Here is a 13,633-nt window from a genome sequence, read left to right as displayed (position 1 = left end):
TACCGGCTAGGTTTAAGAAGCGGTCACTTTTCGCGAGCCGTACGTTTTACGCCAAATTAGACCAATTTACTCGCTTTCCGCGTCTGCACGCGTAGCGCGTGGGTATATATATATATATATATACACATATACGTATGTGTACATGTGCGCTCGTGTACGCCCGTGTACACGCGCGACGCCCGTGATAAGCCGGAGGAGGACAGCGAACGCTTCCGTGTAATCGTCGCGTCAATGTAACATTATATCGACGTATACGGTACCTACGAGATTCTCTCCCGCACGCATCGCCGGGGCGTTGCGGCAAGGAAGGGTTTAACGATTCGCGTAGCTGCGTCGATTTACGGCCCCTAAAACACATCGAATGCGCTTTATATGTATGTAAATTAGGTCAGGCGTTCTCCGCCCGTGGCCCCCGTACGAAATCCCTGAAACTGACGTTCGCCTCCTCCGTTACACGGCGATACCCGGACACCGGCGGGTGTCCGAGTAAAACTGAGCTCGAAGCGAAATTACGACATTTTGCTTCGCTCGAACCGTAGGCAGCGAAACGCATAAAGGCAAGTACGGGTTGCTCGACCTTCGTCAAAACGTGCGCCGCGTGTATCGGCCTGTAGGCCCGCGAAATCACCGCGCCCTTCGTAGATGTTCTCATTACGCTGAATACCGTATTTTTTCGCATGTTATAATTAGTACAAGAGAAAGATTATTGTTATTTAAGGTAATACGCAATGGAAAAGAGCGCAAGTGTTTTAGAAAGTAAGCTTTATTAAATTTAATACGCTTGTGTACAACAGATTTACTGTCGTGTTGTTCTTGCCACGTTTTTACCTGCCACGCATTGAGATTGCTAAAAAATTACAAAAAGAGTGACGTAAGATCAATTTTCTTTTCGAACTTAATGTTTCTAAGGGTACATACATGCCCATTTCTATACGGAGAGAATTTTCTCTTAAAATTTACTTTGAAAATCATGTAATCGTGGGACAACATGGCATTTTCAAGAACTTTATAAAAGTTTTCTGAAATTTTACTATACATTTCACTAGTAACGATAGTAAAATTTATTAGTAACGATAATAATTTATCCTGAAAACCATGTAATCGTGGACAACAAGGCATTTTGAAGAATTTTATGAGAAATTTATGAAATTTTACTATACATTTTACTAGTAACAATAGTAAAATTTATCATGAAAATTATGTAATCGTAGAACAACATGGCAGTTTGAAAAATTTTATTAGAGTTTTATGAAATTTTACCATACATTTTACTAATAAAATATACACTAAGAATAAGTATAATTACTAATGAACTGTATGGTAAAATTTAAAAAAACTGTCATATAAAATTCTTCGAAATGCCATGTTGTCCCACGATTACATAATTTTGAGATAAATTTAAAACAATTCTCTCCGTGTATCCCCGACTTGGCGCCTCAAAAAATTATATTAGAAGGTGACAAGAAAATAACAAAGTTTGTAAAAGAATCAACACGTACAGCGGTTAACATATCAAAGTGTTCGAAATATAGTTGTTGGGATACTTTGTAATCAGGAAAATTGTTCCGTTAGCACTACCGCGAAGTATTCAGAGCACGCATCCGAGAACTTAGAGAAAACAGTTTTAAAATCGGCGCAATAAGCATCGCATCGCTTCCTCTAATTACCACCGTGCATGTTTATGGCATTTAGGCGTACGGACACTTCTCTCAGGTATGAGATGCGGCCGGCGATGCTATTCCCGCGTTGCGTTTCTTTTGCGAAATCGCGGCATTTAGCTGGCAATAAATCCTAACAATACCGCTCGACTCACGCATCTCCACCTCGACAAAGAAAGCGCGAATTTTGATTTGTGAGCGTCGGATCGTCAGTAATTTTAGTAATAGCTTACTCGTCCCCGGAGCGAACGGTCGTACTGGCAAAGTAGATACCCGCCGCTCAAAGTAACCACTTTCCGAGCAACCTCTTCTTCGTGGTAACTTCATAAAAGAGCCCCCCCGCGTTCAGATGATTCCCTATAAAACAGTATATCTCAATTCTCGAGGCACCGGCACTTGCACTCGTATAAGCCCTCGCGAATATAACTGGTGTTCCTGAAAGCTCTTTGACTCCTGTACGTGAATGAGTTCTGTTCCTTGTGAGAGGAAACAATGAAAGTTTCACAACGTGCCTACGAACTGTCAAACTGCATATACTTTTGTATTATGGAAACTGTGTTACGCAATCATCTCATTCAACAATTCTTCTCCCTGCCTCTCTCTTTTTCTTTCAAAACGTAGTTTCGTCAATATCATCAACGGATTGAACAAAATGTACCGTTTACTAACAATAAGATAAACAGTTGTCACACTTTTATTTTATATTGAATTTGTATTTTCAAATATCTTTACAAGTTCAGCATCGCACAGCTTATAGATTGATTCTTGCTGTGGAAAATTCATTTCCGCGTTCTTTAATTAAACCTGTAGTGACAACTGCGTGGAGTTAAATACTCTCTCACGAGTTCAGCATGCGTCGGCATTGGCGTCGAAGGAAACAGTCGGCAAACTTTATGAGCACCCAGTACAACTTGAACGAGAATAGCACGTTCTAAAGGCTTGAGCGCCGCTGCCTACGTAGGTTGCAGTTTGAACTATAAAACGACGTAAATTATGGCCGCGGATTGCAATATTATGAGGCTATATACGCACGTTTAATGATCGAAGCTACCGGGGAGGGAAGCGCGGCTAAATATTGTCCGGAAACGGTGCGAAGGTACGAGCTAACTCGTCTTCAACTGACTAGCAAGTATTGACCGGTCGGTCGCGCGCCATGTGACATAAGCATTGCGATCACTGAAAATAACGAGAACAGCGATGAACAATGGAACAAGCATCTTTAAGAACGCCCGAACGCCGATTGAACGCGGACAAAATTAACGCGGGCCGTCGAGCAAATATCGCGTGAAATGAATGCATTAAGCCTGGTAATAATTGACACCTGCTTAAAACAATGACGCGATTGGATGAAATTGAGCCGAATTGCGCAAAATATTCTCATAAAATATTTGTTTTAAACGATAGCAGCAAGCGAAAAAGTTATAAATGATTCGTTGAATAATTATTCAAGATTAACTTCTTCGGTTTTCGGCAAATTGTATCGACGCGTGTTAATTTATTGCTTAAGTTTGCTGCGAACAATTATAGATGTATAACAAATCTGTTAAAACAAATTATGCAAAGTTAATATGTGTTATGTGCACGGAGGGAATTTTTTCTTAAAATTTATCCTGAGAACCATATAACCGTGAGACAACACGGCATTTCGAAGAATTTTACGAATGTATGGTAAAATTTCAGAAAACTCTTATAAAATTCTTGAAAATGCCATGTTGTTCCATGATTACACGCGATTTTCAGAATAAATTTTAAGAGAAAATTCTCTCCGTGTATCCTTAAAATTAACTTAAACTATATTTAACATCTGTTTTTCTAATTTGTCAGTGAACAAAAAGATCCCATATCAGTTTAAAATTTCTCAGTGAAACATTACACCGGACGTCTTCAGGTCACGTTCTTTGTCTCTCCTTACAAACAGATGCGGGTGACTCATCCTGTTTATCATTTACAAGTGCACTACGCGTTCCTACCTAACTGTATTATAACTTTCTATATTATTATTCTTAGGGTAATGACATTAAAGCAAACGCAAGTACAACAGTTGTCCAGTTACCACAGAGAGAGAAATTTGTCTACAAATTTTTAAGATCTGTGATAAACTTGCGCATGAAATTTGCTGATGACGAAGCTGTCGAAGAAAAGACAGCCGTCACGAACATGAAAAAATGAAGAACAAATCATAAATTTGAAATTTTGTAGAGAGAGAGAGAAAGACTCTACGTGCCATCCGGTAATTCAATACCACCCATAAAAAGGAAGCACAGCAAATGTAAAAGGAATACCCAACTTGCACGATGTCCCACGAAGTTCGTGCTTCGTGAAATCTTCCGCTGCGGTGTGAAAAAGCCTCTTGATCGGAAGTGGGTATCGAAAGGATACCACAATGTTGCTATACGGTTATTATCCAACAATGAGGTGCGAAATTATCGGTCAGTGGGGAAACGATCACAAAGAGATGTTCCTTTAGATAGCTCCGTCCGAAATACCTGGCTTGTACACGGCGCTCATCTCCGAGCATTATCTTCGTCGAACACCTGCTAACGCTTCTTCTCGCGCAGTTGGAGGCGACATAAGAAAACAATTTTGAGAATAATCTCCCGCCATTCATTACGTGGTCACGCGAAGAAGAAGTTCTTCCGCCAGAAGCATGATACTTGTTCTTTTTCTGCTTCATCTTCGTCTTGCGGCCCGTACTGCATCCGCTGGGCGCATAAAGAAAGTCGAACATGCGAGCATCTTATATATATTCGTGACAATATTCATAACATTCACCTTGATCGTCGCCAAGGGTCATTATTTCGTCCGTTCCGACTCATCCTGGCGCCTCTATTCTTAACTCGTCTTCATTCTCTCGGATCAGTTGCTTCTTCGTGTTTTCCTACACGGTCGGGCCGCGGCGGCGATTCTTAAGAGAGCGATCACGCGAGCAACTTTGTTGTCGGGGCCTTTCGCATTAATTAGCCCTTGCAAAATTTCGCGGCCCCGTACGATGCTCCGGTAAAGGTGGGACGTAGCTGGACGCGAATGGTGGCGAGGGTCCAGGGTTTATACTTCTGGGAAGATGGTCGTAAAGACCGCTTGGCTTCACTGCCTCTGTTATTAGCCACGTTGCTGCGACTTAAAGCGAGCAAGGCTCCGGGAAGGATACTGACAGGGCCCTGGGGATATAATCGCGCTTTACCTTTCACCCGGGAGGAAGATCTGACTAATCTTCTTGGCTTGCTACTACAGAGACTACGTGTTTTCGACTTGTATGCAAGTGGTTGCACTTTGCCGAAAATCGAACATTTATTTCACCGCTAGTCTGTTCATTAAACGAACACGCCATTTTCCCGCTATTTGCGACAAAGTGAAATTTTATAAGTGGTCTGTGTGCAAATATCCAAATGGATTAAATGAATAAAAGGAGAAGCGCGTCGGGCGAGAAAAGTTACGGCGAAAGAGACTCATTCAAGGAGATCAATGTCTAAATAATCGCATTTCTAGGATATCTTTGTTTCGAGGATATCTTTGATCGTCAATCATCGATAATTTAATAATCGAATGCAAAGAAGTTCTTTTGTTTCGTATTGGTGAAACGAAAACTTGGAGGTGAGAAGTGGCGCACGACCGATGTCCCCTCACGCGAGCGAAAGGGGGAAAGGTAGTGCGCGCGAGGGCAATCCCGACGGGACAGAGAAGTTTTACGCGGGGATTATCAGGAAGCGAAGCGAACGCCCATGAATACGGAGATCCTCCGATAAAAGGACGAAAAAAGAGACGACGGCGGTGGAGCTGAAAGGAAAAAGACGGAACAGCACGCGAGTGGAGGAACAAAGAGAGAGAGTGAGGGGGAGAGAAAGAGAGCTGGGAAAGAGTTGGTAACCCAGTGCCGCCAGGAGAGTGCCAGAGCAATGTAGTCGACCACGAATGAGCGTACCAACGGATGGAGAGGCAACACTTTGTAGTTTTAATCGATCCGGTGGGACGGGGGAGAAAGACGAAGCACCCTAGCACGGGGGATGAGTCGGCGGCGTGTGGAGGAAGAGCGAGGGAGATGGTCGGAAGGCGAGAGAAGGACGGGCACGTTCGCAGGAAGCGGGACGAGTGTCGCTGATACGGTGCGAGCGAGAGGCACGTCTACGGGAAAGCGGGAAAGCGGGATAGAAGGAACAGGGCGAGAGAGTAGAGACCCACATCCTGCCGACTCCTACAACTTCAACCACCAGCTGGCTACACTCCTGCCTCCACGGGGACGAGTTATATGTGAAAAGCACGTGGACCTTCGGGTGGAAGAAGGACGGCTGTATTCATTCATTTCCTCGTATATTTCGTGTAAGAGACTTTCCCTTCTTCTACGTCGATGCTCGACGTATACGCTCGTCGAGGAAAAAGGACGAGCGCGATGCACGCGTTGAATTTCATTGACCCCCCGCGATAATGTGACTCTACACCCGTATATTAATCGCTTCGTTCTCATACCTTCAGCAGTGCTTCTTAAAGGGTAAGATTAGATATTTCTATCAAATCTACGCTAAACTTAGCACTTGTCTATACTGCTTTTTCATATTTTCTTACAACGTTCCAAATGTTATATTTATTATAATTAATCTTGCAATGATTTTATCAAAAATAGCAAACATGATTGTGTTCATTGCGTCAGTTGTAGAGATAAATAAATAACTCGTGTTATGTATTTCGACAATATTCAAATTTCAAACTAATACACTTCATTTCAAACTAATCGCTTTATCATATCGACGACGCGATATATAAATCGATTAATGTTTTTAGTAGATTGCAATTTACCGAGCAAATGAACGAAAAGTTTGCAGTTAGATCTTTTTAGAATATAATCGCTCATCCTGCGTGCTTCGTAATCGATACAGGAAAAAAACTTTCTTTCAACAACTTTATTAATTAGATAACTGTATTAATTTGGATTTTCTTACAAAAGGTAGTAAAGAATTGTGGGAAAAAGTTGATGAAAGAGTGAATTCTTTAAATCAAACTGGCTATCGGGCTGTTCGAACCGTGTCTAAGGATCGAATCACGCCGGAATATGATCGGGGTCGACGTCAGAGAAATTGAGGGGAGAGCATTAAAACACCGAGGGTGTGGACGGTGTCAGTGGCGTCGGCGAGGGCGGCACGTAGGCAGGAAAGGGGTAAAATTCTATCTTAATAAACGCACCCTTCCAGCACGCGCAGCGTGTAACTTCGTACGCCTACAGTTTTGTACGCGTCGGAATGGATTTGTAATCGAATCATGTCAAGTGATTTCGCTCTGATTTCGAATTAAGGACGGAACTAAAGTTTATAACATTCAACATCGAAGTCGCATCAGACAAAATAAATTGAAATTAGTGAAAGTCGTGGAAACAATTCTAACCTTTTCATGTGTCACCATAAAGCAAGTTTTCCAAATGTGTTACGCTTTACAATAATAATTTTGCAATATATATTTAATTTAGCCAAGCCTGTAAAAAAGCTTAATGCAACAGAATTAAAATGTCATTGGCGTCAAAATGACGTTGCTATATTGTTTGCAACTTGTTTATAAAGTAGACATAAATTTTTAGTTAAATTGTAAGTACTTCGTATGGGTCTTACTGAAAACGCAAGTATACTCGATATAAAAATTTCATATTAACTCGTTAAACCGTCATTAAAACTTCATGGCTCGTGGTACCCTTCTGGTCACGTCGTCGGAGGGTTGAGTGTGCAAGAAGGTCGTGTCCCAACGCACTTGTAATTATCCATAAAAGTTAATAACCGCATGATTCTAATGACATCAATAGAGTTATTCGGTTGATATAAAGTAATCCAAACTTCGTAATTACGTGACAGGAATTGATGTAGGAATGAACTGCTATTTCCGCGATACGCACCTATCACGTGTTTGCTTTCTGTCGCAATTCTATAAGTATCTCATCCATCTTGAGCAACGGTTAAAGTGACACGGCCATCATCTTCGTCGAGACTATATTAATTTCCGTGATAGGATTAGAGATCAAATGTTACACTCTGGGAATAAAAGACAGTTAGCAACCCATTTTGGGGCCCACAATTAGTAATCGAATTACTTGGATTGTTCGTACTCTGGACAAAATTTTGATCGTTTTTTATTGTAGTTAAGCAACATTTCGGTTAGTGCCTCTTGAGTGAAAATTATCTTTGCGTTACTGAATATCGACAGAACTAATTGAGAGAATTGATTAGCATTACTTTAAAATCGTGGATATAGATAGAACAGCTAATTGCGATTTTTAGTTACATGGGGCAAAATTCGTAAAGGATTAGAGCTACGAACAATACAAATAATTCGATTACTAATTGTGGGCCCCAAAATGGCTTGCTGTCTTTTTTCCCAGAGCAGTAAGATGTTACTTGTTATCACATTGTTATCATTACGGTTATGCGCACATTACAGTTCAATATTTCGAAAGGGAAGAAGAAAGAAAGTGGACACTTCTTCGATGCGCTTTCAATGAAAGCTAGCACTAGTTTAGGTACTCGAACCAGGCAGTGAATTTATTTAATAAATAGTCGCTAGATCTTTGAATAGAAAACGGTTCGCGCAACCCTTTCTTTTTGTAACGATCAACGACTTGGCATGGATACGCGAAAGAAACATTTCCATTTCGTAAAAGCATTGAGAAAAAGATGGCCATTGGTTAAAGACGTTGGTCATATCAACTTACTATTGCGTGTATATGGAATGCTATAGCGATTCTTAAAGTATTTCATGTTTTCACGATTACGTCCATGCCACAACAGTGTGATAGCGCGACTTCTGCGAATCCTCTCGAGACTCAAAACAAACGCGTTTAAATACGCTTGTGTATACTTTAAGAAGCGAGTCTCGACTCTACGCGAGAGAATCGTCAAAGGATCGTGAATATAAATCAACTCGCGAGAACTTGGGTTATTTTCGATTTCTAATATCTGCTCTTATTTCCACTCTAGACCTAGTCTAAAAAAAAAGTAAACCTTGTGACTTGCAACTTATTCTTAACTCGTGTGTCAGCTTTTATCATAAACGGTTTTATGACTGATTAGCGAACGCCTACGCTAAAAATTCTTCCATTTCCATGAAACGTTGCCGATCGCAGGTAACGATTAAAAAATGTAATGCCCGTTCTACACCTAGGGATGATCCTACTTGTGGCTCATCCGAGTGGAGAAGTTTACACGGGCATTTTAGTATGATTCCACTATGATTTTTAACCGTCTTCTTATGTAGAAATGGCACCCGAGTCCATAAACGGTCTCAATACGACGATCTTTGTCCATTTATTTTACTCACTCGGATGAGCCACAAGTAGGATCGCCCCTAGGTGTAGAACGGGCATAAGTTTTTAGAGTCGAAAGTGAAATTTTCCTTGCAACGTGCGCCGTCGCCGAGATCGCGTTCTCCAACGACACCAACGACCTTCTTACCGCGCGAGTGTCCGACAGACAGTCGCTGCGAAGTGTCTCTCGATTCCAGCGATTAGTCCTTAAAATCACACTGCTACCTACGTGCCGATCATCTTCTTTCCTCCCTCGGCGGACTCTCCGGGAGTCCGTATCAGTCCTCGGTGCCGATCGCTCCTCCCGGGCATCCCCGCCGGCGAACTCACCAGCCCCGTCGGGCTGATTTGCATCACGGTTACGAGCTCGTTCGAGCTCGTGGTGGTTATATTACAGAGCGAGCGAGACGGGGACACGGTGGAAAAACAGAGACGGACAGAGGTACCTCTCGCGGCTGTACCACCCCCAAAGTGCATCGCGGGAGGCAGCTCGGACACTCATAACAATCATAACAACGGGATCTCGCGAGTAACTCGCGGACCACCTCCGCGCATCGGTACCGCCCATCGTACCGCCTCCGTTACCCCTTCCACGGCGACTATCCACCGGGCGGGAGAGTCGTGACGGCGGGCTGTTCTTCCCTCGGTTGTACGCCGGGGCCACTACGCAGCCAGACTGCGGACCGTCAGGGTTCAGGTCCGAGTTTTCGCGTCGAGCTCCAATCGCGCAACGTGCACGGCCACGCTGCCGAGCGAGGACGCGAGAAAGGGAGTGAATCGGCCACCTTCTCCGAGAGCCTGAACCCACGTGGGACCTGGATCGTCGTTCGTAGTGCCGATTGCGCAACAATTTCACGTCGGAGGGCTCGAGCTAGAGTTCGCCAGAAGAGGAACCGGACGGGATCGGATGATCGACGCGCCTCCTTCGCGCGGATCGATTCGCAGCGTGTTCGTGAAAAGCTAGTGTTTGTGGCCCGGAGAGTGACGAGGGAGTTTAAACTCGCAGCTGCGTGCGCCGATTTGTCCGGCCTATCAGCACGTGGCCGCAGGGGTGGGACTTCTTTCGGTGCGCCTCGCGGGACAGTTAAGCGCGGTGAACTCTGTGTGTGACAGTCGGCCAGAAACGCGCGATCGTAGAATCACGATTACGGTCGGCGCGAGTTGACTCCGTTGACAGCCGCGTCGCGCTCCATTAGCAGCTACGTCGAATTAACTCCGGCCGTGACGACGACCGCTCCGACCTGCTTCGTGTTTACCGAATGTAAATCAGGAGCGGGCGCATGGAAACGTTAAATCGCGACAAGTGCGTAGAATAGACGACAAGGAGATCGATCGAATCAAGGGACTCGACGATATCGGCGCGAGTGTCGGGACCGATCTGCCGGATCTGATCGAAAGACGAGGGATCCTCGAACAGGATACGCGATGAAACGAGGACTGTGCCACTGATAAGTCTCTAATTGTCGCGACAAGTGCGCCGATAACGACGCGCGCGTCATCGTCACGTGGACACGTCGGTGTTTTTCAGCACGAAATTGCGCGTTACGGACAACGACTACCAAGTGCACGGTTCGACGCGCGCAAATTTGAATAATTAAAAGCACATTACGCGGGAAGGCGCGCCTGCCGGTCCATCCGTCACGTGTCGCGGCATCGAACTCGGCGAAATATCGTTCCCTCCAAAAGACGCTGGCACGTCCGGGGAAGGCCGGGGACGGAGCTCGCAAGTGAAGAGTTTTTCGAAAACGCTTGTCGTCCACCTTCCCTTCAAGCACGGATATCGCCCGAGGCGACACGCGAGGCGAAGCGGTGGGATCAATCGAGTGGTGTTTTACGAAGCAGCGGACAATTAACTGTTTGCCTCTTGATCGCTCCTAATTACTCGCAATTAGCCGTTGTAATCAAGTAGGCTGATGTCACCGGCGGCCGATGTATCAGTGAATCGTCCGTTCCTCGACGTCGATTCGCCACTCCTGCCGGAACGGCCTGTTAATACTTGCCGCAGGAAAATTACCGGAAGATCGTGAAACTCGCGGGGCGAGGTGAGGTGCGGGCGGCAGAAGGAGGCAGGGGTCTCTCGGAGGGAATTAAGACGGATCAGCCGGGTATAAGCGCGGCGTCGGAGAAGGTACGAGAGGGCAAGGCAAGAGCGCGGCCGATCGGCGGAGATCGGTACGACCGCGGCGGAATTGCACCGTGGCGGAGATAAATAACAACCGCTAAATAAATCCGCGTCAGGACGACGTCCCAAATACATCAGTCACAGATCGCCTCAGGTGAGTGTCAGGCACGAGTTCGCTCCCGCTTATTATAAGCCCGGGCTAATCTCGGTAATTAGATGGGTCTTCTAAATGCGCGCCCGGTCGGCTGCACGTGTGTAGCCTCTCGCGCTCGCACACCGATTAGCCGCGTGTACGGACGCGCCTGCGCCGTGCATTACGTGCACGCGCGCGTGCAAGCGCGCTTAGATCGACCTCGCCGACGGACACGGCAGTGGGAATTAATTAATTTCACATTTTACGTATTTCGCGGTCATAACTCGAAGGGACAATTAAAAAACGATTGGATTGTAATCTTTTCGAAATGGCGGGATCTTCCGTCTCGCGCGTGTCAAGGTTTGTTGTCTTCTTGGCGCGTGAAATTTCATGTCGACGGTAGCTAAACAGACGTTAGAACTCGATACGGAAGCGACTCCGAAGTGACTAGTGGCAAGAGAAATAAAAAAGAGGGAGAGGCGAGCCACGGGATCCGTCTGTTTTCACTGCCGTGCGCGTACTCACACGCGGCACTTGCGTGCCTCGTGAGCGATAATCGTTGGCTCGATATCATTAAGTTAATCTCGGTAATTAAGGAAGTTCCTCTCCCAAAGCTTGGTCACGCGGGAGTTCTGCTGGCACGGGATCGAAAGCAGCGTTTCGTTCTCTACGCTTCACTTGAGCTCGGTGATAATTTCATCCAGATACTTAGCTACGTACTAATAATTAGCGCGATAATTATGCGCGCCCGCGTATACTCGCGTCTACGTTAAGTGTGTGACCTGGAAATGCTAATTAAGGGACCCGACCGAGCACGTAAACGTAACGCGGCCGTGCGGGATTCATTTAGTCTCGACTGTCTTTTGTGGAAAAAAAAATGTGAAGGAGCATCGTGCAGATGTTACATCGGATAGGACTCACGGTACACGAGTAATTATCATGATTAACAGGAATGTGACGTGAGCTATTTTTAAGATGTCCGATATAGCATTATCATTTATTCCGAGTGCATATAATTGTAAAGGTATTAAAAGTAAAAGCTAAATTTATAATTCGAGAGGAGAGACGATTAATTTACTTGAAGAGGGATGTGTAATAGAATTCGGAGATATTGGACTAATTAATTAATAAATTTCTATGAGTCGGCGGAGAGACCTATTGTTTCTCTATTTACATCGGGAAGCTAATGGTGTTTCGTAAGGGAAACGATATTGATTTCGAAAGATATATATGTCAAAGCACAATAATCTATTGTTCGATGAGACAATCGCCGGGGAAATAGCTCATTTTACATAAACTGCATAAGTAACAATGTTATTTATCGGCAATCCGAGTATAAGGCTGCGTCGTGCGTGCTAAATTAGATAATCGAAATTTGCACAGGGGTCCAATAAAATTCAATAACGGATCTGCTAAAGGCTGATAAGCAACTTTTACGTATCCCCCGTTAGTTATATCGCTCTTATTTCTCTCGTGCGAAACAAGTTTTACAATATTTCTGCGCCACGCGAACCTTTTCGACCGTGCGAGAATACGTTGGCGGATAGTTTTGTGATTAAACGGCAATAACGTTGAATACATCGCGTCATCTCCCCGACCATATGACCGGAGAGGTAAACAGGAGCACGTGTTGGTGGCGTGACTACGAGTGACGGCGTGAGCTCTGGGGGTGGAGAGGAGGCAGAAGCAGAGGTGGAGGAAGAGGGGGTGACGGTGGTGGACGGGAAGGGTGACGAGGGTGGAAAATCAGTGTGAGCTGCCCGAGGGTAGGAGAGTTCTTTGCTTGCCGCCTCGGGAACACGGAGGGTTGGAAAGCGAGAGAGAGAGAGAGAGAGAGAGAGGGGGGGGGGGGAGGGTTGGAGGAGCCGGTGGAGAAAGAGAACGGTAAATTCTATCCGCCGAAAGTGGAGGCGAGATAGCCGAGGTTGGCCAAGCGAATCATTGTCGGTGGGAATAGATGCGGAGAGTTGAAAGCAGAAAATCCCAAAGGAAACACTTGACTCGCGATATCGTTGGAGTTTGGCGCGCTGGAATCGACACAAAGAAAGCGAGGCGTTTCATCTTGACTAAACGATGCCGAATTTTACCGACACTTTGTTTCAAGCTTTCCACGCGCTACGCGAATAATACCGTAGGAAAGGAGTGAGAAATATTCAATAGTATTTTTTTTTGTGACAGTCCGTCGTCGCGTCGACATTTCTCTTTTAGTCAACATTAAGAAATTGGTCGAGAGAAAAGTCGAACGCAGTTGTTTCATTGTCGCGATTAAACTATTAATTGCACATTCTTATGAAGGAAAGACCAGCGAGAATTTTCTTTGTTGTGAATTAATTCGAGGGGCTCGTAATCAGAGATCTCTAGGTTCGCTGTATTTGTTGTCGAGGTCAAGAAAACGAATCTCTTTCTTATATCTTTTCGCGGCATCCCTCTTTTCTCTCTCTCTCTCT

The 13,633-nt window shown here is 44.9% G+C and overlaps 1 protein-coding gene across 3 annotated transcripts in view; it reads left to right on the top strand.

Annotated features, from left to right (window-relative positions):
* The first annotated feature begins 9,512 nt into the window (after nt 1-9,512).
* Nucleotides 9,513-13,633, top strand: part of LOC105562429 (POU domain, class 6, transcription factor 1) — a 129,924-nt gene continuing 125,803 nt past the window's right edge. For all 3 annotated transcript variants that reach the window (XM_012013268.1, XM_012013267.1, XM_012013266.1), the window contains exon 1: nt 9,513-11,207. The gene's annotated coding sequence lies outside the window, so the exon portion shown is untranslated. The remainder of the gene's footprint in view (nt 11,208-13,633) is intronic.

The sequence above is a fragment of the Vollenhovia emeryi genome, unplaced genomic scaffold, assembly GCF_000949405.1.
Source record: "Vollenhovia emeryi isolate VEMERY1.0 unplaced genomic scaffold, V.emery_V1.0 DF939188.1, whole genome shotgun sequence".
NCBI lineage: Eukaryota > Metazoa > Arthropoda > Insecta > Hymenoptera > Formicidae > Vollenhovia > Vollenhovia emeryi.
Note: the sequence above shows the minus strand (reverse complement) of the source record. Positions and strands in the feature narration are given on the sequence as shown.